The following is a 23,036-nucleotide window of genomic DNA, read 5'->3' on the forward strand; positions in this document are numbered from 1 at the left end:
ATCTTCTGCGATGTTTGACGTCGATGCCGATCGGTGGTAAAAATCTTGAGAAGCGGTTACCAGCTGCGTAAGGAAAGCATTCCATGGGCCGTCGGTGCATTTGTCACTTGGCGCCGGCGCCCTCCTGTCGAAAAGCGCCAAAGGGATTCCGTCGTAGCACAGAACTGGATCCGAAGTGCCGCTGCCAGATAAGAGGACCGGACACTGAAGGATGAAAAAACGAAAGAAATTCGTGAACCGCATCGTATCGCTGCTCCCATGCCCACTGAAGGGGTGGGGATGGTGCAGCCCATTTATATCTTCTGCGATGTTTGACGTCGATGCCGATCGGTGGTAAAAATCTTGAGAAGCGGTTACCAGCTGCGTCAGGAAAGCATTCCATGGGCCGTCGGTGCATTTGTCACTTGGCGCCGGCGCCCTCCTGTCGAAAAGCGCCAAAGGGATTCCGTCGTAGCACAGAACTGGATCCGAAGCGCCGCTGCCAGATAAGAGGACCGGAAACTGAAGGATGAAAAAACGAAAGAAATTCGTGAACCGCATCGTATCGCTGCTCCCATGCCCACTGAAGGGGTGGCGATGGTGCAGCCCAATTATATCTTCTGCGATGTTTGACGTCGATTCCGATCGGTGGTAAAAATCTTGAGAAGCGGTTACCAGCTGCGTCAGGAAAGCATTCCATGGGCCGTCGGTGCATTTGTCACTTGGCGCCGGCGCCCTCCTGTCGAAAAGCGCCAAAGGAATTCCGTCGTAGCACAGAACTGGATCCGAAGCGCCGCTGCCAGATAAGAGGACCGGACACTGAAGGATGATAAAACGAAAGAAATTCGTGAACCGCATCGTATCGCTGCTCCCATGCCCACTGAAGGGGTGGGGATGGTGCAGCCCATTTATATCTTCTGCGATGTTTGACGTCGATTCCGATCGGTGGTAAAAATCTTGAGAAGCGGTTACCAGCTGCGTCAGGAAAGCATTCCATGGGCCGTCGGAGCATTTGTCACTTGACGCCGGCGCCCTCCTGTCGAAAAGCGCCAAAGGGATTCCGTCGTAGCAGAGAACTGGATCCGAAGCGCCACTGCCAGATAAGAGGACCGGACACTGAAGGATGAAAAAACGAAAGAAATTCGCGAACTGCATCGTATCGCTGCTCCCATGCCCACTGAAGGGGTGGCGATGGTGCAGCCCATTTATATCTTCTGCGATGTTTGACGTCGATTCCGATCGGTGGTAAAAATATTGAGAAGCGGTTACCAGCTGCGTCAGGAAAGCATTCCATGGGCCGTCGGAGCATTTGTCACTTGACGCCGGCGCCCTCCTGTCGAAAAGCGCCAAAGGGATTCCGTCGTAGCAGAGAACTGGATCCGAAGCGCCGCTGCCAGATAAGAGGACCGGAAACTGAAGGATGAAAAAACGAAAGAAATTCGTGAACCGCATCGTATCGCTGCTCCCATGCCCTCTGAAGGGGTGGCGATGGTGCAGCCCATTTATATCTTCTGCGATGGTTGACGTCGATGCCGATCGGTGGTAAAAATCTTGAGAAGCGGTTACCAGCTGCGTCACGAAAGCATTCCATGGGCCTTCGGAGCATTTGTCACTTGACGCCGGCGCACTCCCGTCGAAGAGCGCTAAAGGGATTCCGTCGTAGCACAGAACTGGATCCGAAGCGACGCTGCCAGTGAAGAGGACCGGACACTGAAGGATGAAAAAACGAAAGAAATTCGTGAACCATATTGTATCGCTGCTCCCATGCCCACTGAAGGGGTGGCGATGGTGCAGCCCATTTATATCTTCAGCGACGGTTGACGTCGATGCCGATCGGTGGTAAAAATCTTGAGAAGCGGTTACCAGCTGTGTCACGAAAGCATTCCATGGGCCGTCGGAGCATTTTGTCACTTGAGGCGGGCGCCCTCCCATCGAAAAGCGCAAAAGGGATTCCGTCGTAGCACAGAACTGGATCCGTAGAGACGATGCCAGTGAAGAGGACCGGACACTGAAGGATGAAAAAACGAAAGAAGTTCGTGAACCACAGCTTATCGCTGCTCCCGTGCCCACTGAAGGGGTGGCGATGGTGCAGCCCATTTATATCTTCTGCGATGTTTGACGTCGATGCCGATCGGTGGTAAAAATGTTGAAAAGCGGTTACCAGCTGCGTCACGAAAGCATTCCATGGGCCGTCGGAGCATTTGTCACATGACGGCGGCGCCCTCCTGTCGAAAAACGCCAAAGGGATTCCGTCGTAGCAGAGAACTGGATCCGAAGCGCCGCTGCCAGATAAGAGGTCCGGACACTGAAGGATGAAAAACGAAAGAAATTCGTGAACCGCATCGTATCGCTGCTCCCAAGCCCACTGAAGGGGTGGCGATGGTGGAGCCCATTTATATCTTCTGCGATGTTTGACGTCGATTCTGATCGGTGGTAAAAATCTTGAGAAGCGGTTACCAGCTGCGTCAGGAAAGCATTCCATGGGCCGTCGGAGCATTTGTCACTTGATGCTGGCGAACTCCTGTCGATAAGCGCCAAAGGGATTCCGTCGTAGCACAGAACTGGATCCGAAGCGACGGTGCCAGTGAAGAGGACCGGGCACTGAAGGATGAAAAAACGAAAGAAATTCGTGAACCACATCGTATCGCTGCTCCCATGCCCACTCAAGGGGTGGCGATGGTGCAGTTCATTTATATCTTCTGCGATGTTTGAAGTCGATGCCGATCGGTGGTAAAAATCTTGAGAAGCGGTTACCAGCTGCGTCAGGAAAGCATTCCATGGGCCGTCGGAGCATTTGTCACTTGACTCCGGCGCCCTCCTGTCGAAAAGCGCCAAAGGGACTCCGTCGTAGCACAGAACTGGATCCGAAGCGACGCTGCCAGTGAAGAGGACCGGACACTGAAGGATGAAAAAACGAAAGAAATTCGTGAACAACATCGTATCGCTGCTCCCATGCCCACTGAGGGGGGGGGGCGATGGTGCAACCCATTTATATCTTCTGCGATGGTTGACTTCGATGTCGATCGGTGGTAAAAATCTTGAGAAGCGGTTACCAGCTGCGTCACGAAAGCATTCCATGGGCCGTCGCAGCAATTTGTCACTTGAGGCGGGCGCCCTCCCGTCGAAAAGCACCAAAGGAATTCCGTCGTAGCACAGAACTGGATCCGTAGAGACGATGCCAGTGAAGAGGACCGGACTCTGAAGGATGAAAAAACGAAAGAAGATCGTGAACAACATCGTATCGCTGCTCCCGTGCCCACTGAAGGGGTGGCGATGGTGCAGCCCTTTTATATCTTCTGGGATGTTTGACGTCGATGCCGATCGGTGGTAAAAATCTTGAGAAGCGGTTACACGCTGCGTCACGAAAGCATTCCATGGGCCGTCGGAGCATTTGTCACTTGACGCCGGCGCACTCCCGTCGAGGAGCGCCAAAGGGATCCGTCTTAGCACAGAACTGGATCCGAAACGACGCTGCCAGTGAAGAGGACCGGACACTGAAGGATGAAAAAACGAAAGAAATTCGTGAACCACATCGTATCGCTGCTCCCATGGCCACTGAAGGGGTGGCGATGGTGCAGCCCATTTATATCTTCTGCGATGTTTGACGTCCATGCCGATCGGTGGTAAAAATCTTGAGAAGCGGTTACCAGCTGCGTCAGGAAAGCATTCCATGGGCCGTCGGTGCATTTGTCACTTGGCGCCGGCGCCCTCCTGTCGAAAAGCGCCAAAGGGATTCCGTCGTAGCACAGAACTGGATCCGAAGCGCCGCTGCCATATAAGAGGACCGGACACTGAAGGATGAAAAAACGAAAGAAATTCGTGAACCGGCATCGTATCGCTGCTCCCATGCCCACTGAAGGGGTGGCGACGGTGCAGCCCATTTATATCTTCTGCGATGTTTGACGTCGATTCCGATCGGTGGTAAAAATCTTGAGAAGCGGTTACCAGCTGCGTCAGGAAAGCATTCCACGGGCCGTCGGAGCATTTGTCACCTGAGGCCGGCGCCCTCCTGTCGAAAAGCGCCAAAGGGATTCCGTCGTAGCAGAGAACTGGATCCGAAGCACCGCTGCCAGATAAGAGGACCGGACACTGAAGGATGAAAAAACGAAAGAAATTCGTGAACCGCATCGTATCGCTGCTCCCATGCCCACTGAAGGGGTGGCGATGGTGCAGCCCTTTTATACCTTCTGGGATGTTTGACGTCGATGCCGATCGGTGGTAAAAATCTTGAGAAGCGGTTACAAGCTGCGTCACGAAAGCATTCCATGGGCCGTCGCAGCATTTTGTCACTTGAGGCGGGCGCCCTCCCGTCGAAAAGCGCCAAAGGGATTCCGTCGTAGCACAGAACTGGATCCGTAGAGACGATGCCAGTGAAGAGGACCGGACACTGAAGGATGAAAAAACGAAAGAAATTCGTGAACCACAACGTATCGCTGCTCCCATGCCCACTGAAGGGGTGGCGATGATGCAGCCCATTTATATCTTCTGTGATGTTTGACGTCGATGCCGATCGGTGGTAAAAATCTTGAGAAGCGGTTACCAGCTGCGTCAGGAAAGCATTCCATGAGCCGTCGGAGAATTTGTCACTTGACTCCGGCGCCCTCCTGTCGAAAAGCGCCAAAGGGACTCCGTCGTAGCACAGAACTGGATCCGAAGCGCCGCTGCCAGATAAGAGGACCGGACACTGAAGGATGAAAAAACGAACGAAATTCGTGAACCGCATCGTATCGCTGCTCCCATGCCCACTGAAGGGGTGGCGTGGAGCAGCCCATTTATATCTTCTGCTATGTTTGACCTCGATTCCGATCGGTGCTAAAAATCTTGAGAGGCGGTTATTAGCTGCGTCAGGAAAGCATTCCATGGCCCGTCAGAGCATTTGTCACTTGACTCCGGCGCCCTCCTGTCGAAAAGCGCCAAAGGGACTCCGTCGTAGCACAGAACTGGATCCGTAGCGACGCTTCCAGTGAAGAGGACCGGACACTGAAGGATGAAAAAACGAAAGAAATTCGTGAACCACATCGTATCGCTGCTCCCATGCCCACTGATGGGGGGGGGGGGGCGATGCTGCAACCCATTTATATCTTCTGCGATGGTTGACTTCGATGTCGATCGGTGGTAAAAATCTTGAGAAGCGGTTACCAGCTGCGTCACGAAAGCATTCCATGGGCCGTCGGAGCATTTGTCACTTGACGCCGGCGCACTCCTGTCGAATGAATGAATGAATGAATGAATGAATGAATGAAAAACTTTATTGTATAAGGGTTATTTCTCGCAGCGTAGGTGGAGCCCTCAGTCCAGGGCCCCAGCGGCCTTTGCAGTCTTGCGAGCCCTGTTGATCAGCTTGAGCTGCTCTTCAGGCTTCGAGCTGGACAGCGCAGCCTCCCACTGCTCCGGTGTAGGTGTGTTGTTTATCGGCGCTGCCTGCATTTTCTGACAGGCCCATGTAACGTGGTAAAGCGTTGCGTGTTCACCGCATAGCGGGCATTTGTTTTCATAAGTGGATGGATAGATTTTGCTGAGTAAACTCAGATTGGGCTATGTATTAGTCTGTAGTTGTCTCCAGGCAACCGACTGCTGTTTACTAAGGTCTTTGTGGAAAGGCGGGTAGGTCCTCCGGAGGGCTCGTTGGTCTTCTAAGATGGCTCCATACCGTCTAGTGACTGCGTCCAGTTCCCCTTCGGTGCGCGCCTCCCGGTTGGCGTATGCTCGGGCATTGGCGTCCGCACATTGGTTCCCTTTGACAGCCTCAAGGCCTGGTGTCCACGTGATGAAGCATCTCTTAAAAGTGATTGTCCTCGCCTTGAGTATGTGAATGGCTGCAGTGGATATGCGTCCACTGCTGTATCTTCTGCACGCCTCTTGCGAGTCTGTAATGATGTGTGCATGGGGCTCGTCACTCTGCAGGGTGATGGCGAGTGCAATTGCTGCTTCCTCAGCCCCGAGTACGTAGTTGGTTTTTATCGACGCGGTGTTGATTTCCCTGAGCTGGTGATCCACCACGCTGGCTACCGAGCCATATCGGTGTCTGTATGTTGTTGCGTCAACATATAATACGTCTTTTGCCCCGGCGAAGCTTCTTTCATGGAATTCAGATCTTGCCTTTCTTCTCGCCTTATGTATATCTGGATGCATGTTTTTTGGAATCGAACTGATCTCAATGATCCTCCTGATTTCATTTGGAACGCTCGCTGTGCTATTGATTTCTTTCAAAGCGTCCCTCATGCCCAGCAACCGCAGCGTGTTTCTGCCTGTTGCGGAAAGAATCAGTCTTGTTTTCTGTGCGATAAGGTGGGCCTCGATATGTTCTTGTACTGTGTTGTTTATGCCCAGTTTAAGGAATTTCTGCGTCCAAGTGCTGACCAGCAGTCCGAGAGCGCATTTGTATGCTTTTCTAAGAATTGCCTCCAACTGCTCCTTTTCTTGCTCGAGCGGTGTTTGGTAGGGGACGCCGTATAAGATCCTACTGACCACGAGGGCCTGTACTAGCCTACATGTGTCTTCCTCCTTCATACCTCTTCTGTTGGAAATTCTTGCAATCATCCTGGTGATCTGTGCTGTGGTATTTGCTAGCTGTCTGATCGTGAGATCAATACGACGGTTGCTTTGGACCCACATGCCGAGGATCCTAACTTTCGATACTTCTGGAACCTTCGTTTCCCCTATGTAGATATCTATGGAGTTTTGCAGATCATACCCTTGTCTGTAGACTCTGAGCACCTCGGATTTTTCAGGGGAGCATGCAAGTCCACAGTGTCGGGCGTATGCGTTGACCGTGTCTGCCGCTCGCTGAAGAAGCTCTTGTTTTTCGCCTAAGGATCCCCTTGTCACCCAGATTGTGATATCATCTGCGCAGATGGCATGCCTGATTCCTTCAATTTTTTCGAGAGCCCTTGCTAAACCAATCATTGCAATATAAAAAGCATAGGTGATAGCACAGAGCCTTGTGGTGTTCCTTTTTCTGGGGTGTTGAAGGTGTCAGTCCTGATGCCTCCTATTCCAATGGTAGCGGTTCGGTTAGTCAGAAAGGCTTTCACATAGTTGAATATTCTCTGCCCACAACCCAGTTTGCTGAGCCCCTCCAGCACAGCCCTGTGACTGACGTTGTCGAAGGCCGCTTGAAGATCGAGAGCGAGCAAGATGTTTTCTCCATATTTTGGAACGGAAGTAATTACCTCCTCCTTGATCTGCAAGAGAACGTCCTGTGTCGATAGGTATTTTCGAAATCCAAACATAGTGTGCGGCATGAGTTCGTTGTCCTCAAGGTGGGTCTGCAACCTGTGATGCACAACTCTCTCGTACATTTTTCCCAAGCATGATGTTAAGGAAATGGGTCTAAGATTGTCCAGGTTTGGAGTCTTTCCGGACATCGGAATCATTGCTATTTCCGCATGTCTCCAGTCGTCCGGGAGGGTCCCCTGTTCCCAGTGTTTATTTATGAACTCCGAGAATCTTTTGATTGAATTGTCATCCAGATTCCTTATCATGGCATTGGTGATGCCATCCCTCCCTGGTGTTGTGTTCTTTGTGGCGGACATCACAGCGTGTCTGACTTCTTCTATGGTAAGGGGTTCGTCCAGAGCGGGATTCGTTTCGCCCGTGTATGCCAAGCTGCTGTCGGCGTATGTTGCATTGCCTATGTAACGCTGCTTGATGTTCTGTAGCATTTCCTCGTCAGTGCCTTGGAACTGGTGCGCGATCCTTTGGGTCGTCTTACGGGTTTCGGATTATGTGGTGGTTGAGTCTATGAGAGCCCTTAGCAAGGCCCATGTCTTGGCCCAACATAGAGTCCACTGAAGTTCGTTGCACTTTTGGTTCCAGTCGCGCCTCAAGAGCTCCGTCGCATATTCTTCCGCTGGTCTGGTGACCTCAGCGATCTTACGCTTGAGCCGCCTATTATGCTTTTGCCTTTTCCACCTTTTTAGTAGGCCCCGTCTGGCGTCCCAAAGGTGTAAGAGATGTTTGTCCACCTCGGGTGTGTTGGTAGTGAGGGCGACCTTTCGGGTTAGTTTTCGCCAGTCTTTCTTGATTCTTGCGACCCAGCCTTCTATGTCGGTGATCTCAGCGCCTTCATGCTGTGCCCTGGATTTCCTATAGGCTTCCCAGTTTGTCAGTCTAGCCTGGCCTTGTTGTCGCCTGATCGGGAGGGTTTCTATATGGATGCGCAGGATGCAGTGGTCACTGCCTAGAGTTTCGCCGTCGTTTTCCCATCTTGCGTGCCTTACCCCTTTGACAAATGATAAGTCTGGGCACGAATCTCGGTTGATGCTGTTCCCCACTCGCGTGGGTTGGGTGTGGTCAGTCGAAGAGCGCCAAAGGGATCCGTCTTAGCACAGAACTGGATCCGAAGCGACGCTGCCAGTGAAGAGGACCGGACACTGAAGGATGAAAAACGAACGAAATTCGTGAACCACATCGTATCGCTGCTCCCATGCCCACTGAAGGGGTGGCGATGGTGCAGCCCATTTATATCTTCTGCGATGTTTGACGTCGATGCCGATCGGTGGTAAAAATCTTGAGAAGCGGTTACCAGCTGCGTCAGGAAAGCATTCCATGGGCCGTCGGTGCATTTGTCACTTGACGCCGGCGCCCTCCTGTCGAAAAGCGCCAAAGGGATTCCGTCGTAGCACAGAACTGGATCCGAAGCGACGCTGTCAGTGAAGTGGACCGGACGCTGAAGGATGAAAAAACGAAAGAAATTCGTGAACCACATCGTATCGCTGCTCCCATGCCCACTGAGGGGGGGGGGGGGCGATGGTGCAACCCATTTATATCTTCTGCGATGGTTGACGTCGATGCCGATCGGTGGTAAAAATCTTGAGAAGCGGTTACCAGCTGCGTCACGAAAGCATTCCATGGGCCGTCGGAGCATTTGTCACTTGAGGCCGGCGCCCTCCCGTCGAAAAGCGCCAAAGGGATTCCGTCGTAGCACAGAACTGGATCCGAAGCGACGCTGCCAGTGAAGTGGACCGGACGCTGAAGGATGGAAAAACGAAAGAAATTTGTGAACCACATCGTATCGCTGCTCCCATGCAAACTGAAGGGGTGGTGATGGTGCAGTTCATTTATATCTTCTGCGATGTTTGAAGTCGATGCCGATTGGTGGTAAAAATCTTGAGAAGCGGTTACCAGCTGCGTCAGGAAAGAATTCCATGGGCCGTCGGAGCATTTGTCACTTGACTCCGGCGCCGTCCTGTCGAAAAGCGCCAAAGGGACTCCGTCGTAGCACAGAAATGGATCCGAAGCGACGCTGCCAGTGAAGAGGACCGGACACTGAACGATGAAAAAACGAAAGAAATTCGTGAACCACATCGTATCGCTGCTCCCATGCCCACTGAGGGGGGGGGGGGGCGATGGTGCAACCCATTTATATCTTCTGCGATGGTTGACTTCGATATCGATCGGTGGTAAGAATCTTGAGAAGCGGTTACCAGCTGCGTCACGAAAGCATTCCATGGGCCGTCAGAGCATTTGTCACTTGAGGCGGGTGCCCTCCCGTCGAAAACCGCCAAAGGGATTCCGTCGTAGCACAGAACTGGATCCGTAGAGACGATGCCAGTGAAGAGGACCGGACACTGAAGGATGAAAAAACGAAACAAGGTCGTGAACAACATCGTATCGCTGCTCCCGTGCCCACTGAAGTGGTGGCGATGGTGCAGCCCTTTTATATCTTCTGCGATGTTTGACGTCGATGCCGATCGGCGGTAAAAATCTTGAGAAGCGGTTACCAGCTGCGTCACGAAAGCATTCCATGCGCCGTCGGAGCATTTGTCACTTGAGGCCGGCGCCCTCCCGTCGAAAAGCGCCAAAGGGATTCCGTCGTAGCACAGAACTGGATCCGAAGCGACGCTGCCAGTGAAGAGGACCGGACACTGAAGATGAAAAAACGAAAGAAATTCGTGAACCACATCGTATCGCTGCTCCCATGCCCACTGAAGGGGTGGCGATGGTGCAGCCCATTTATATCTTCTACGATGGTTGACGTCGATGCCGATCGGTAGTAAAAATCTTGAGAAGCGGTTACGAGCTGCGTCACGAAAGTATTCCATAGGCTGTCGGAGCATTTGTCACTTCACGCCGGCATACTCCTGTCGAAAAGCGGCAAAATGATTCCGTCGTAGCACAGAACTGGATCTGTAGCGAAGCTGCCAGTGAAGAGGACCGAACACTGAAGGATGAAAAAACGAAACAAGTTCGTGAACCACATCGTATCGCTGCTCCCATGCCCACGAAGGGGTGGCGATGGTGAAGCCCATTTATATCTTCTGCGATGGTTGACGTCGATGCCGATGGGTAGTAAAAATCTTGAGAAGCGGTTACCAGCTGCGTCAGGAAAGCATTCCATGGGCCGTCGGAGCATTTGTCGACGCCGGCGCACTCCCGTCGAAGAGCGCAAAGGGATTCCGTCGTAGCACAGAACTGGATACGAAGCGACGCTGCCAGTGAAGAGGACCGGACACTCAAGTGTATCAGTTCGCAATGACGGCACTCGACAGCATGAAGGCCAGAACAAGAAGAGCAAGTTTATTGCGGAGCATTGATATAGCCTTCGTGATAGCGCGGTTTAAGCACTGCGCATGTCAGGCACATTGTTATCGTGTTATCACGCAAGCCCGATACATCCTTCCAAGGTTAGCACAAGACAGTGGTTCAAGTTCATGATAACTGATTGAAAGCAGCGTCATAACGAAGACGTTGGGGGGGCTTCGCGGTACGAGTCGACCTCCTCAGACTGATGACACTTGTGGGTTGCTCTGGATGGGTAATCGAAGCCGAAGGCGTGGCACCGTGGGCTAGATGTTGGTCACAGAGCCCCGGAGGCTGCTGGGGTGCTGCACTTGTAGTGCCATAAGGCTGCGGTGTCACACTCCCTGGACTGTTCCTTGCATTTGGGTCAGCTTCGTCTGCGCAGTCGTCGTCGGTGTCATCGTCACTTGTTTCAGCATACTGCTCGCTGGAATGAAGCAGGTGTCGCCTGTTGCGCCGAAGAACACGACGACTTTCAGTTACAACGTGGTAGGACCTCGGGGCAGCTTCCCCAACCACCTTTTCTTTCTGTGACCAAGTTGTGCCTCGCAGCCTGACGACGTCACCTTTACCTAGTTGAGGCAACGGCTGTCCTTTGGGCGTCTGGCGGTGCTTCTTGACTTCGATAGTCTTGATACCGCCAAAATCGGGGAGATTAGATCGAAGGCGCCTGCCTTGAAGAAGCTCGCCAGGGGATTGACCATCAATCAGTGGCGTTGATCGGTAGGCCAGAAGGCCTAGCCAGAAGTCGTGTCGTGCGTCTTGAGTTTTCTTCATTATCCGCTTGACAATTTGCACACCTTTTTCAGCAAGGCCGTTAGACTGCGGGTAGTGTGGGCTAGACGTGACGTGCGCAAAATCATACTCTTTAGCGAAGGCTGCGAACTCTTGGCTTGAAAACTGTGGTCCATTATCAGTGCACAGTTCGATAGGAATGCCGTATCGAGCAAACATAGCACTGAGAGCCGCAACAACACTTCTTGCGCTTGTGTCTGGAAGCCTCTCGACATCTGGGAAGTTGGAAAGAGCATCATATACGACAACGTAAGAATTTCCCCCAAAACAAAAGATGTCCGCTCCGACCCTGTACCACGCACACTGCGGCACCGGGCGCATTATCAGCGGTTCTTTGGCTTGCTGGTACGTGAACTTTCTGCATGTAGAACAGTTTTGGAGAAGCACTGCGATGTCGTTGTTCAAGCCTGGCCAAAAAACGAGAAGTCTTGCTCTTTCTTTGCATTTGTTTAAGCCAAGGTGGCCGGCATGAATTCTTGTTAGCATTTCTTGTCTCATGCTTCTCGGTATGACAGCTTTTGTTCCTTTGAACAGAATTCCGTTGATTACGGACAGTTCAGATGAAAACGGCTTCAGCTCACCTTGAATTGGGTTTCCTGCTGATAAGTTGCTGACGACAGTCTGCAAGTAGCAGTCACGAGCAGTTTTCTTTGCCAGTTTTTGCTGCGTTGTTACCGTGACCATGCCGTTCAGGAGCTGTAGTGCGTGAACTTCGACGTATTCTGTGGCACCAGCATTGTCGACACCCCCGGGTGTAGTCGATCGTGAGAGCATGTCTGCCAAGACCAGGTGCTTCCCTGGAACGTACTGTAGAACATAGTCATATCTGAGAAGTCTTAAAAAAAATCTCTGCAATCGTGGGGGCATGTCACAAATTCCTTTAGCAGCGATTGACAGAAGTGGCTTGTGGTCGGTCTCGATAATGACCGTCTGTCCATACACAAACTAATGAAACTTCTCGCAACCGAACAGAATGCCCAGCGTCTCCTTTTCAATTTGCGCGTAACGCTGCTCCGGTGGTGTTAAGACTCGTGAAGCATATGCCACCGGTCGCCAGTCACCACCGTGACACTGTAAAAGCGCCGCTCCGACGCCGTCCTTGGACGCATCGCAAGTTATTTTTGTTTTCTTTTTGGGGTCAAATATTGCTAGCAAGGGTGATGTCGCAAGTGCCTGCGTGATGCATTTCCATTCCTTCGCGTGGTTTTCGGTCCACTCGAACTCGACTTGCGGTTTGATAAGCGCTCGCAGCATCGCTGTTCGTTCTGACCACACTGGCACGTATTTTCCGAAGTAGTTGATCACTCCTAACATGCGCTGTAGATCGGTTTTGCTTTTTGGTGTTGGCATTTCCAACAGATTGCGCACAAGCTTCGGGTTCGGGGAAATTCCTTTTTGTCCGATAACGTCACCCAGAAAATGCACCTCTGTTAAACCGAACTTGCATTTTTCGGCGTTTAGTGTCAATCCTGCTGTTTCGGCAGCTTTCAGAACTGCTACTAGCCGTTCATCATGCTCTTGACGTGTAGTGCCCCACACCAAAATGTCGTCGATATACACGTGAACTCCTGGCAGCCCGTCCAACATCTGACTCAGCATTTTGTGAAAAACTTCCGGTGCCGATGAAATGCCAAACGGCAGGCGCAAGTAACGGTATCGACCGAAAGGAGTGGCAAAAGTGCAAATTTTTGATGTTGCGTCGTCGAGGGGTATCTGGTGAAATCCAGAGTTTGCATCTAGGCAACTAAAGTAGCAAGCGCCGGTCAATTCTGCTTCAATATCTTCTCGCCTGGGAAGCTGGTAGTGTTGCCTCTTTATATGCTCATTGATCCTTCTCGGGTCCATGCACACCCTAAGACTGCCGTCTTTCTTTTTCACCAAAACCAAAGGGCTTACCCAGTCTGTAGGTCCATCTTCTTTTGTGATGATACCAGCTCTCTCCATTCTTTGAAGCTCGTCGCGAAGCGGTTGGCGCAAAGACAGGGGCACCCGCCGCGCTGGGTGGACGACTGGGGTAGCATCTGGCTGTAGTACCATGCTGTATGGTTGCTTTAGGCATCCTAAACCCTCAAAGACGTGCCTGAAGTGCTTGATCGCTTCGTACTCAGCAGAAGTGTTGACACTGTCCACTGTGCGCTGCACAAGGCCTAGAGCTTCGCATGCGTGAAGCCCCAGTATTGCACGACGTCCATTTTTCACCACGTAGAATTTCACTGTAGTTGCAGCATCTCCAACTGTTATTTTTTGGACTGTTGTTCCGAAGTTGGTGATGATGCCTCCATTGTATGCTCGCAGCACAGAGCTCGTAGGATTCAGTTCGGCAGTTTTCAACTTGCGGTATATCGAAAATGGTAAGAGGCTTGCTTGTGCTCCGGTATCCACCTTGAATAATGCTTTTCGACCCCCAACTTTGGCTTCGACAGTCCAATCACCAGTAATGCAGCTGTCGATGCAGACGTCAAGAACATCAAACTCATCATTGAACTGTGCGCTGACTTCGTTGACGAGCGCCCTGGCCGGACAACAAATCACAAAGTGATGCAGCTTTCGACAAGTGTTGCATCTTTTTCCGTAAGCAGGACACTGCCTCGGCTCGTGCCGTCGGTTGCATTTCTTGCACCGGTACGGACTACCGTTTACTGCACTGGTCTCTTGCCGGTCTACGCAGCGGTGGCACGATGCCCTACTGCGAGAGACGGAGTCAATGCTGGCACCGGGCCTGGCCCAGACCTGATTTCTTTGTGCCACTGATTCCGCTACCCTGCACATTTCTTCAGCCTTTAACAACGTTAAGCCCTTTTCCCGCAGCATTTTTTCACGCAGTTTGGGATTATTCGTCCGAAAGACGATCTGATCCCTGATCATTGAATCGTGCAGTCCTTAGAAGTTGCATTGCGCTGCTTGCTTCTTGAGGTCTCTAATAAATCTTTCGAACGGCTCTCCGTCTTCTTGTTTTCTCGAGCGAAAAACATACCGCTCATGCACTTCATTGCTTACCTTGGCACAGTATGCTTCAAACTTCCGGACCAGGGTGTCGTAATCTTCCTTGTCTTCCTGCTCACCAAACGTAAACGTGTTGAAGACGTCAAGTGCTTCGTCTCCGGCAACGCTCAACAGGAGTGCAGCTTTCGCTGCTCCGCTTCTTGGGTCGTCCTTTGGCGTGGTCGCCTTGATGAAGAGTTCCAGTTTTTGCTTAAAACGCTTCCAATTCTGCGACAGGTTACCGGAGAGCTGCAAAGGTTCCGGGGGCTTCAGCAGATCCATGGCGCTCCGAGCTACGCCCTGCCCAACTGGCCACTTCTGACACCATGTATCAGTTCGCAATGACGGCACTCGACAGCATGAAGGCCAGAACAAGAAGAGCAAGTTTATTGCGGAGCATTGATATAGCCTTCGTGATAGCGCGGCTTAAGCACTGCGCATGTCAGGCACATTGTTATCGTGTTATCACGCAAGCCCGATACACAAGGATGAAAAATCGAAAGAAGTTCGTGAACCACATCGTACCGCTGCTCCCATGCCCACTGAAGGGGTGGCGATGGTGCAGCCCATTTATATCTTCTTCGATGGTTGTCGTCGATTCCGATCGGTGGTAAAAATCTTGAGAAGCGGTTACCAGCTGCGTCACGAAAGCATTCCATAGGCCGTCGGAGCATTTGTCGACACCGGCGCACTCCCGTCGAAGAGCGCAAAGGGATTCCGTCGTAGCACAGAACTGGATACGAAGCGACGCTACCAGTGAAGAGGACCGGACACTGAAGGATGGAAAAACGAAAGAAGTTTGTGAACCACATCGTATCGCTGCTCCCATGCCCACTGAAGGGGGTGGCGATGGTGCAGCCCATTTATATCTTCTTCGATGGTTGACGTCGATTCCGATCGGTGGTAAAAATCTTGAAAAGCGGTTACCAGCTGCGTCACGAAAGCATTCCATCGGCCGTCGGAGCATTTGTCACTTGACGCCGGCGCACTCCCGTCGAGAAGCGCCAAAGGGATTCCGTCGTAGCACAGAACTGGATCCGTAGAGACGATGCCAGTGAAGAGGACCGGACACTGAAGGATGAAAAAACGAAAGAAGCTCGTGAACCACATCGTATCGCTGCTCCCATGCCCACTGACGGGGTGGCGATGGTGCAGCCCTTTTATATCTTCTGCGTTGGTTGACTTCGATGCCGATCGGTGGTACAAATCTTGAGAAGCTGTTACCAGCTGCGTCACGAAAGCATTCCATGGGCTGTCGGAGCATTTGTCGACGCCGGCGCACTCCCGTCGAAGAGCGCAAAGGGATTCCGTCGTAGCACAGAACTGGTTACGAAGCGACGCTGCCAGTGAAGAGGACCGGACACTGAAGGATGAAAAAACGAAAGAAGTTCGTGAACACATCGTATCGCTGCTCCCATGCCCACTGAAGGGGTGGCGATGGTGCAGTTCATTTATATCTTCTGCGATGTTTGAAGTCGATGCCGATCGGTGGTAAAAATCTTGAGAAGCGGTTACCAGCTGCGTCAGAAAAGAATTCCATGGGCCGTCGGAGCATTTCTCACTTGACTCCGGCGCCCTCCTGTCGAAAAGCGCCAAAGGGACTCCGTCGTAGCACAGAACTGGATCCGAAGCGACGCTGCCAGTGAAGAGGACCGGACACTGAACGATGAAAAAACGAAAGAAGTTTGTGAACCACATCGTATCGCTGCTCCCATGCCCACTGAAGGGGGTGGCGATGGTGCAGCCCATTTATATCTTCTTCGATGGTTGACGGCGATGCCGATCGGTGGTAAAAATCTTGAGAAGCGGTTACCAGCTGCGTCACGAAAGCATTCCATGGGCCGTCGGTGCATTTGTCACTTGACGCCGGCGCCCTCCCGTCGAAAAGCGCCAAAGGGATTCCGTCGTAGCACAGAACTGTATCCGTAGCGACGCTGCCAGTGAAGAGGACCGGACACTGAAGGATGAAAAAACGAACGAAATTCGTGAACCACATCGTATCGCTGCTCCCATGCCCACTGAAGGGGTGGCGATGGTGCAGCCCATTTATATCTTCTGCGATGTTTGACGTCGATGCCGATCGGTGGTAAAAATCTTGAGAAGCGGTTACCAGCTGCGTCAGGAAAGCATTCCATGGGCCGTCGGTGCATTTGTCACTTGACGCCGGCGCCCTCCTGTCGAAAAGCGCCAAAGGGATTCCGTCGTAGCACAGAACTGGATCCGAAGCGACGCTGCCAGTGAAGTGGACCGGACGCTGAAGGATGAAAAAACGAAAGAAATTCGTGAACCACATCGTATCGCTGCTCGCAAGCCCACTGAAGGGGTGGCGATGGTGCAGTTCATTTATATCTTCTACGATGGTTGACCTCGATGCCGATCGGTAGTAAAAATCTTGAGAAGCGGTTACGAGCTGCGTCACGAAAGTATTCCATGGGCCGTCGGAGCATTTGTCACTTGAGGCCGGCGCCCTCCCGTCGAAAAGCGTCAAAGGGATTCCGTCGTAGCACAGAACTGAATCCGAAGCGACGCTGCCAGTGAAGAGGACCGGACACTGAAGATGAAAAAACGAAAGAAATTCATGAACCACATCGTATCGCTGCTCCCATGCCCACTGAAGGGGTGGCGAGGGTGCAGCCCATTTATATCTTCTACGATGGTTGACCTCGATGCCGATCGGTAGTAAAAATCTTGAGAAGCGGTTACGAGCTGCGTCACGAAAGTATTCCATGGGCCGTCGGAGCATTTGTCACTTCACGCCGGCACACTCCTGTCGAAAAGCGGCAAAGTGATTCCGTCGTAGCACAGAACTGGATCCGTAGCGAAGCTGCCAGTGAAGAGGACCGAACACTGAAGGATGAAAAAACGAAACAAGTTCGTGAACCACATCGTATCGCTGCTCCCATGCCCACGAAGGGGTGGCGATGGTGCAGCCCATTTATATCTTCTGCGATGGTTGACGTCGATGCCGATCGGTAGTAAAAATCTTGAGAAGCGGTTACCAGCTGCGTCACGAAAGCATTCCATGGGCCGTCGGAGTATTTGTCGACGCCGGCGCACTCCCGTCAAAAAGCGCAAAGGGATTCCGTCGTAGCACAGAACTGGATACGAAGCGACGCTGCCAGTGAAGAGGACCGGATACTGTAGGATGAAAAATCGAAAGAAGTTCGTGAACCACATCGTATCGCTGCTCCCATGCCCACTGAAGGGGTGGCGATGGTGCAGCCCATTTATATCTTCTTCGATGGTTGACGTCGATTCCGATCGGTGGTAAAAATCTTGAGAAGCGGTTACCAGCTGCGTCACGAAAGCATTCCATAGGCCGTCGGAGCATTTGTCGACACCGGCGCACTCCCGTCGAAGAGCGCAAAGGGATCCGTCTTAGCACAGAACTGGATCCGAAGCGACGCTGCCAGTGAAGAGGACCGGACACTGAAGGATGAAAAAACGAACGAAATTCGTGAACCACATCGTATCGCTGCTCCCATGCCCACTGAAGGGGTGGCGATGGTGCAGCCCATTTATATCTTCTGCGATGTTTGACGTCGATGCCGATCGGTGGTAAAAATCTTGAGAAGCGGTTACCAGCTGCGTCAGGAAAGCATTCCATGGGCCGTCGGTGCATTTGTCACTTGACGCCGGCGCCCTCCTGTCGAAAAGCGCCAAAGGGATTCCGTCATAGCACAGAACTGGATCCGAAGTGACGCTGTCAGTGAAGTGGACCGGACGCTGAAGGATGAAAAAACGAAAGAAATTCGTGAACCACATCGTATCGCTGCTCCCATGCCCACTGAGGGGGGGGGGGGGGGGGGGGCGATGGTGCAACCCATTTATATCTTCTGCGATGGTTGACGTCGATGCCGATCGGTGGTAAAAATCTTGAGAAGCGGTTACCAGCTGCGTCACGAAAGCATTCCATGGGCCGTCGGAGCATTTGTCACTTGAGGCCGGCGCCCTCCCGTCGAAAAGCGCCAAAGGGATTCCGTCGTAGCACAGAACTGGATCCGAAGCGACGCTGCCAGTGAAGTGGACCGGACGCTGAAGGATGGAAAAACGAAAGAAATTTGTGAACCACATCGTATCGCTGCTCCCATGCAAACTGAAGGGGTGGTGATGGTGCAGTTCATTTATATCTTCTGCGATGTTTGAAGTCGATGCCGATTGGTGGTAAAAATCTTGAGAAGCGGTTACCAGCTGCGTCAGGAAAGAATTCCATGGGCCGTCGGAGCATTTGTCACTTGACTCCGGCTCCGTCCTGTCGAAAAGCGCCAAAGGGACTCCGTCGTAGCACAGAAATGGATCCGAAGCGACGCTGCTAGTGAAGAGGACCGGACACTGAACGATGAAAAAACGAAAGAAATTCGTGAACCACATCGTATCGCTGCTCCCATGCCCACAGAGGGGGGGGGGGCGATGGTGCAACCCATTTATATCTTCTGCGATGGTTGACTTCGATGTCGATCGGTGGTAAGAATCTTGAGAAGCGGTTACCAGCTGCGTCACGAAAGCATTCCATGGGCCGTCGGAGCATTTGTCACTTGAGGCCGGCGCACTCCCGTCGAAAAGCGCCAAAGGGATTCCGTCGAAGCACAGAACTGGATCCGTAGAGACGATGCCAGTGAAGAGGACCGGACACTGAAGGATGAAAAAACGAAAGAAGGTCGTGAACAACATCGTATCGCTGCTCCCGTGCCCACTGAAGGGGTGGCGATGGTGCAGCCCTTTTATATCTTCTGCGATGTTTGACGTCGATGCCGATCGGCGGTAAAAATCTTGAGAAGCGGTTACAAGCTGCGTTACGAAAGCATTCCATGGGCCGTCGGAGCATTTGTCACTTCACGCCGGCACACTCCTGTCGAAAAGCGCCAAAAAATTCCGTCGTAGCACAGCACTGGATCCGAAGCGACACTGCCAGTGAAGTGGACCGGACACTGAAGGATGAAAAAACGAAAGAAATTCGTGAACCACATCGTATCGCTGCTCCCATGCCCACTGAGGGGGGGAGGGCGATGATGCAACCCATTTATATCTTCTGCGATGGTTGACGTCGATGCCGATCGGTGGTAAAAATCTTGAGAAGCGGTTACCAGCTGCGTCACGAAAGCATTCCATGCGCCGTCGGAGCATTTGTCACTTGAGGCCGGCGCCCTCCCGTCGAAAAGCGCCAAAGGGATTCCGTCGTAGCACAGAACTGGATCCGAAGCGACGCTGCCAGTGAAGAGGACCGGACACTGAAGATGAAAAAACGAAAGAAATTCGTGAACCACATCGTATCGCTGCTCCCATGCCCACTGAAGGGGTGGCGATGGTGCAACCCATTTATATCTTCTACGATGGTTGACGACGATGCCGATCGGTAGTAAAAATCTTGAGAAGCGGTTACGAGCTGCGTCACGAAAGTATTCCATGGGCCGTCGGAGCATTTGTCACTTCACGCCGGCACACTCCTGTCGAAAAGCGGTAAAGTGATTCCGTCGTAGCACAGAACTGGATCCGTAGCGAAGCTGCCAGTGAAGAGGACCGAACACTGAAGGATGAAAAAACGAAACAAGTTCGTGAACCACATCGTATCGCTGCTCCCATGCCCACGAAGGGGTGGCGATGGTGCAGCCCATTTATATCTTCTGCGATGGTTGACGTCGATGCCGATCGGTAGTAAAAATCTTGAGAAGCGGTTACCAGCTGCGTCACAAAAGCATTCCATGGGCCGTCGGAGCATTTGTCGACGCCGGCGCATTCCCGTCAAAGAGCGCAAAGGGATTCCGTCGTAGCACAGAACTGGATACGAAGCGACGCTGCCAGTGAAGAGGACCGGATACTGAAGGATGAAAAATCGAAAGAAGTTCGTGAACCACATCGTATCGCTGCTCCCATGCCCACTGAAGTGGTGGCGATGGTGCAGCCCATTTATATCTTCTTCGATGGTTGACGTCGATTCCGATCGGTGGTAAAAATCTTGAGAAGCGGTTATCAGCTGCGTCACGAAAGCATTCCATAGGCCGTCGGAGCATTTGTCGACACCGGCGCACTCCCGTCGAAGAGCGCAAAGGGATTCCGTCGTAGCACAGAACTGGATACGAAGCGACGCTGCCAGTGAAGAGGACCGGACACTGAAGGATGAAAAAACGAAAGAAGTTCGTGAACCACATCGTATCGCTGCTCCCATGCCCACTGAAGGGGGTGGCGATGGTGCAGCCCATTTATATCTTCTTCGATGGTTGACGTCGATTCCGATCGCTGGTAAAAATCTTGAGAAGCGGTTACCAGCTGCGTCACGAAAGCATTCCATCGGCCGTCGGAGCATTTGTCACTTGACGCCGGCGCACTCCCGTCGAGAAGCGCCAAAGGGATTCCGTCGTAGCACAGAACTGGATCCGAAGCGACGCTGCCAGTGAAGAGGACCGGACACTGAAGGATGAAAAAACGAAAGAAGGTCGTGAACCACATCGTATCGCTGCTCCCATGCCCACGAAGGGGTTGCGATGGTGCAGCCCATTTATATCTTCTGCGATGGTTGACGTCGATGCCGATCGGTGGCAAAAATCTTGAGAAGTGGTTACCAGCTGCGTCTCCAACGCATTCCATGGGCCGTCGGAGCATTTGTCACTTGACGCCGGCGCACTCCCGTCGAGAAGCGCCAAAGGGATTCCGTCGTAGCACAGAACTGGATCCGTAGCGACGCTGCCAGTGAAGAGGACCGGACAATGAAGGATGAAAAAACGAAAGAAGCTCGTGAACCACATCGTATCGCTGCTCCCATAGCCACTGACGGGGTGGCGATGGTGCAGCCCTTTTATATCTTCTGCGTTGGTTGACTTCAATGCCGATCGGTGGTACAAATCTTGAGAAGCGGTTACCAGCTGCGTCACGAAAGCATTCCATGGGCTGTCGGAGCATTTGTCGACGCCGGCGCACTCCCGTCGAAGAGCGCAAAGGGATTCCGTCGTAGCACAGAACTGGATACGAAGCGACGCTGCCAGTGAAGAGGACCGGACACTGAAGGATGAAAAAACGAACGAAATTCGTGAACCACATCGTATCGCTGCTCCCATGCCCACTGAAGGGGTGGCGATGGTGCAGCCCATTTATCTCTTCTGCGATGTTTGACGTCGATGCCGATCGGTGGTAAAAATCTTGAGAAGCGGTTACCAGCTGCGTCAGGAAAGCATTCCAAGGGCCGTCGGTGCATTTGTCACTTGACGCCGGCGCCCTCCTGTCGAAAAGCGCCAAAGGGATTCCGTCGTAGCACGGAACTGGATCCGAAGCGACGCTGCCAGTGAAGTGGACCGGACGCTGAAGGATGAAAAAACGAAAGAAATTCGTGAACCACATCGTATCGCTGCTCCCATGCCCACTGAGGGGGGGGGGGGGGCGATGGTGCAACCCATTTATATCTTCTGCGATGGTTGACGTCGATGCCGATTGGTGGTAAAAATCTTGAGAAGCGGTTACCAGCTGCATCACGAAAGCATTCCATGGGCCGTCGGAGCATTTGTCACTTGAGGCCGGCGCCCTCCCGTCGAAAAGCGCCAAAGGGATTCCGTCGTAGCACAGAACTGGATCCGTAGCGACGCTGCCAGTGAAGAGGACCGGACACTGAAGATGAAAAAACGAAAGAAATTCGTGAACCACATCGTATCGCTGCTCCCATGCCCACTGAAGGGGCGGTGATGGTGCAGCCCATTTATATCTTCTGCGATGTTTGCGTCGATGCCGATCGGTGGTAAAAATCTTGAGAAGCGGTTACCAGTTGCGTCAGGTAAGCATTCCATGGGCCGTTGGAGCATTTGTCACTTGACGCCGGCGCCCTCCTGTCGAAAAGCGCCAAAGGGATTCCGTCGTAGCACAGAACTGGATCCGAAGCGACGCTGCCAGTGAAGTGGACCGGACGCTGAAGGATGGAAAAACGAAAGAAATTTGTGAACCGCATCGTATCGCTGTCCCATACCCACTGAGGGGGGGGGGGGGGGGTGATGGTGCAACCCATTTATATCTTCTGCGATGGTTGACGTCGATGCCGATCGGTGGTAAAAATCTTGAGAAGCGGTTACCAGCTGCGTCACGAAAGCATTCCATGGGCCGTCGGAGCATTTGTCACTTGACGCCGGCGCCCTCCTGTCGAAAAGCGCCAAAGGGATTCCATCGTAGCACAGAACTGGATCCGAAGCGACGCTGCCAGTGAAGAGGACCGGACACTGAAGATGAGAAAACGAAAGAAATTCGTGAACCACATCGTATCGCTGCTCCCATGCCCACTGAAGGGGTGGCGATGGTGCAGCCCATTTATATCTTCTACGATGGTTGACGTCGATGCCGATCGGTAGTAAAAATCTTGAGAAGCGGTTACGAGCTGCGTCACGAAAGTATTCCATAGGCTGTCGGAGCATTTGTCACTTCACGCCGGCACACTCCTGTCGAAAAGCGGCAAAGTGATTCCGTCGTAGCACAGAACTGGATCCGTAGCGAAGCTGCCAGTGAAGAGGACCGAACACTGAAGGATGAAAAAACGAAACAAGTTCGTGAACCTCATCGTATCGCTGCTCCCATGCCCACGAAGGGGTGGCGATGGTGCAGCCCATTTATATCTTCGGCGATGGTTGACGTCGATTCCGATCGGTGGTAAAAATCTTGAGAAGCGGTTACCAGCTGCGTCACGAAAACATTCCATAGGCCGTCGGAGCATTTGTCGACACCGGCGCACTCCCGTCGAAGAGCGCAAAGGGATTCCGTCATAGCACAGAACTGGATACGAAGCGACG

General features: G+C 52.5%; 1 protein-coding gene and 1 pseudogene across 14 annotated transcripts in view; one reads left to right on the forward strand and one right to left on the reverse strand.

Moving 5' to 3' along the window:
- LOC144127822 (rifampicin phosphotransferase-like) overlaps positions 1 to 23,036 on the forward strand; it is a 685,750-nt gene that overhangs the window by 223,487 nt on the left and 439,227 nt on the right. The window lies entirely within an intron of this gene.
- LOC144127823 (uncharacterized) lies at positions 12,244 to 14,650 on the reverse strand (annotated as a pseudogene).

This window comes from Amblyomma americanum, chromosome 4 (assembly GCF_052857255.1).
Source record: "Amblyomma americanum isolate KBUSLIRL-KWMA chromosome 4, ASM5285725v1, whole genome shotgun sequence".
NCBI classification, from domain to species: domain Eukaryota; kingdom Metazoa; phylum Arthropoda; class Arachnida; order Ixodida; family Ixodidae; genus Amblyomma; species Amblyomma americanum.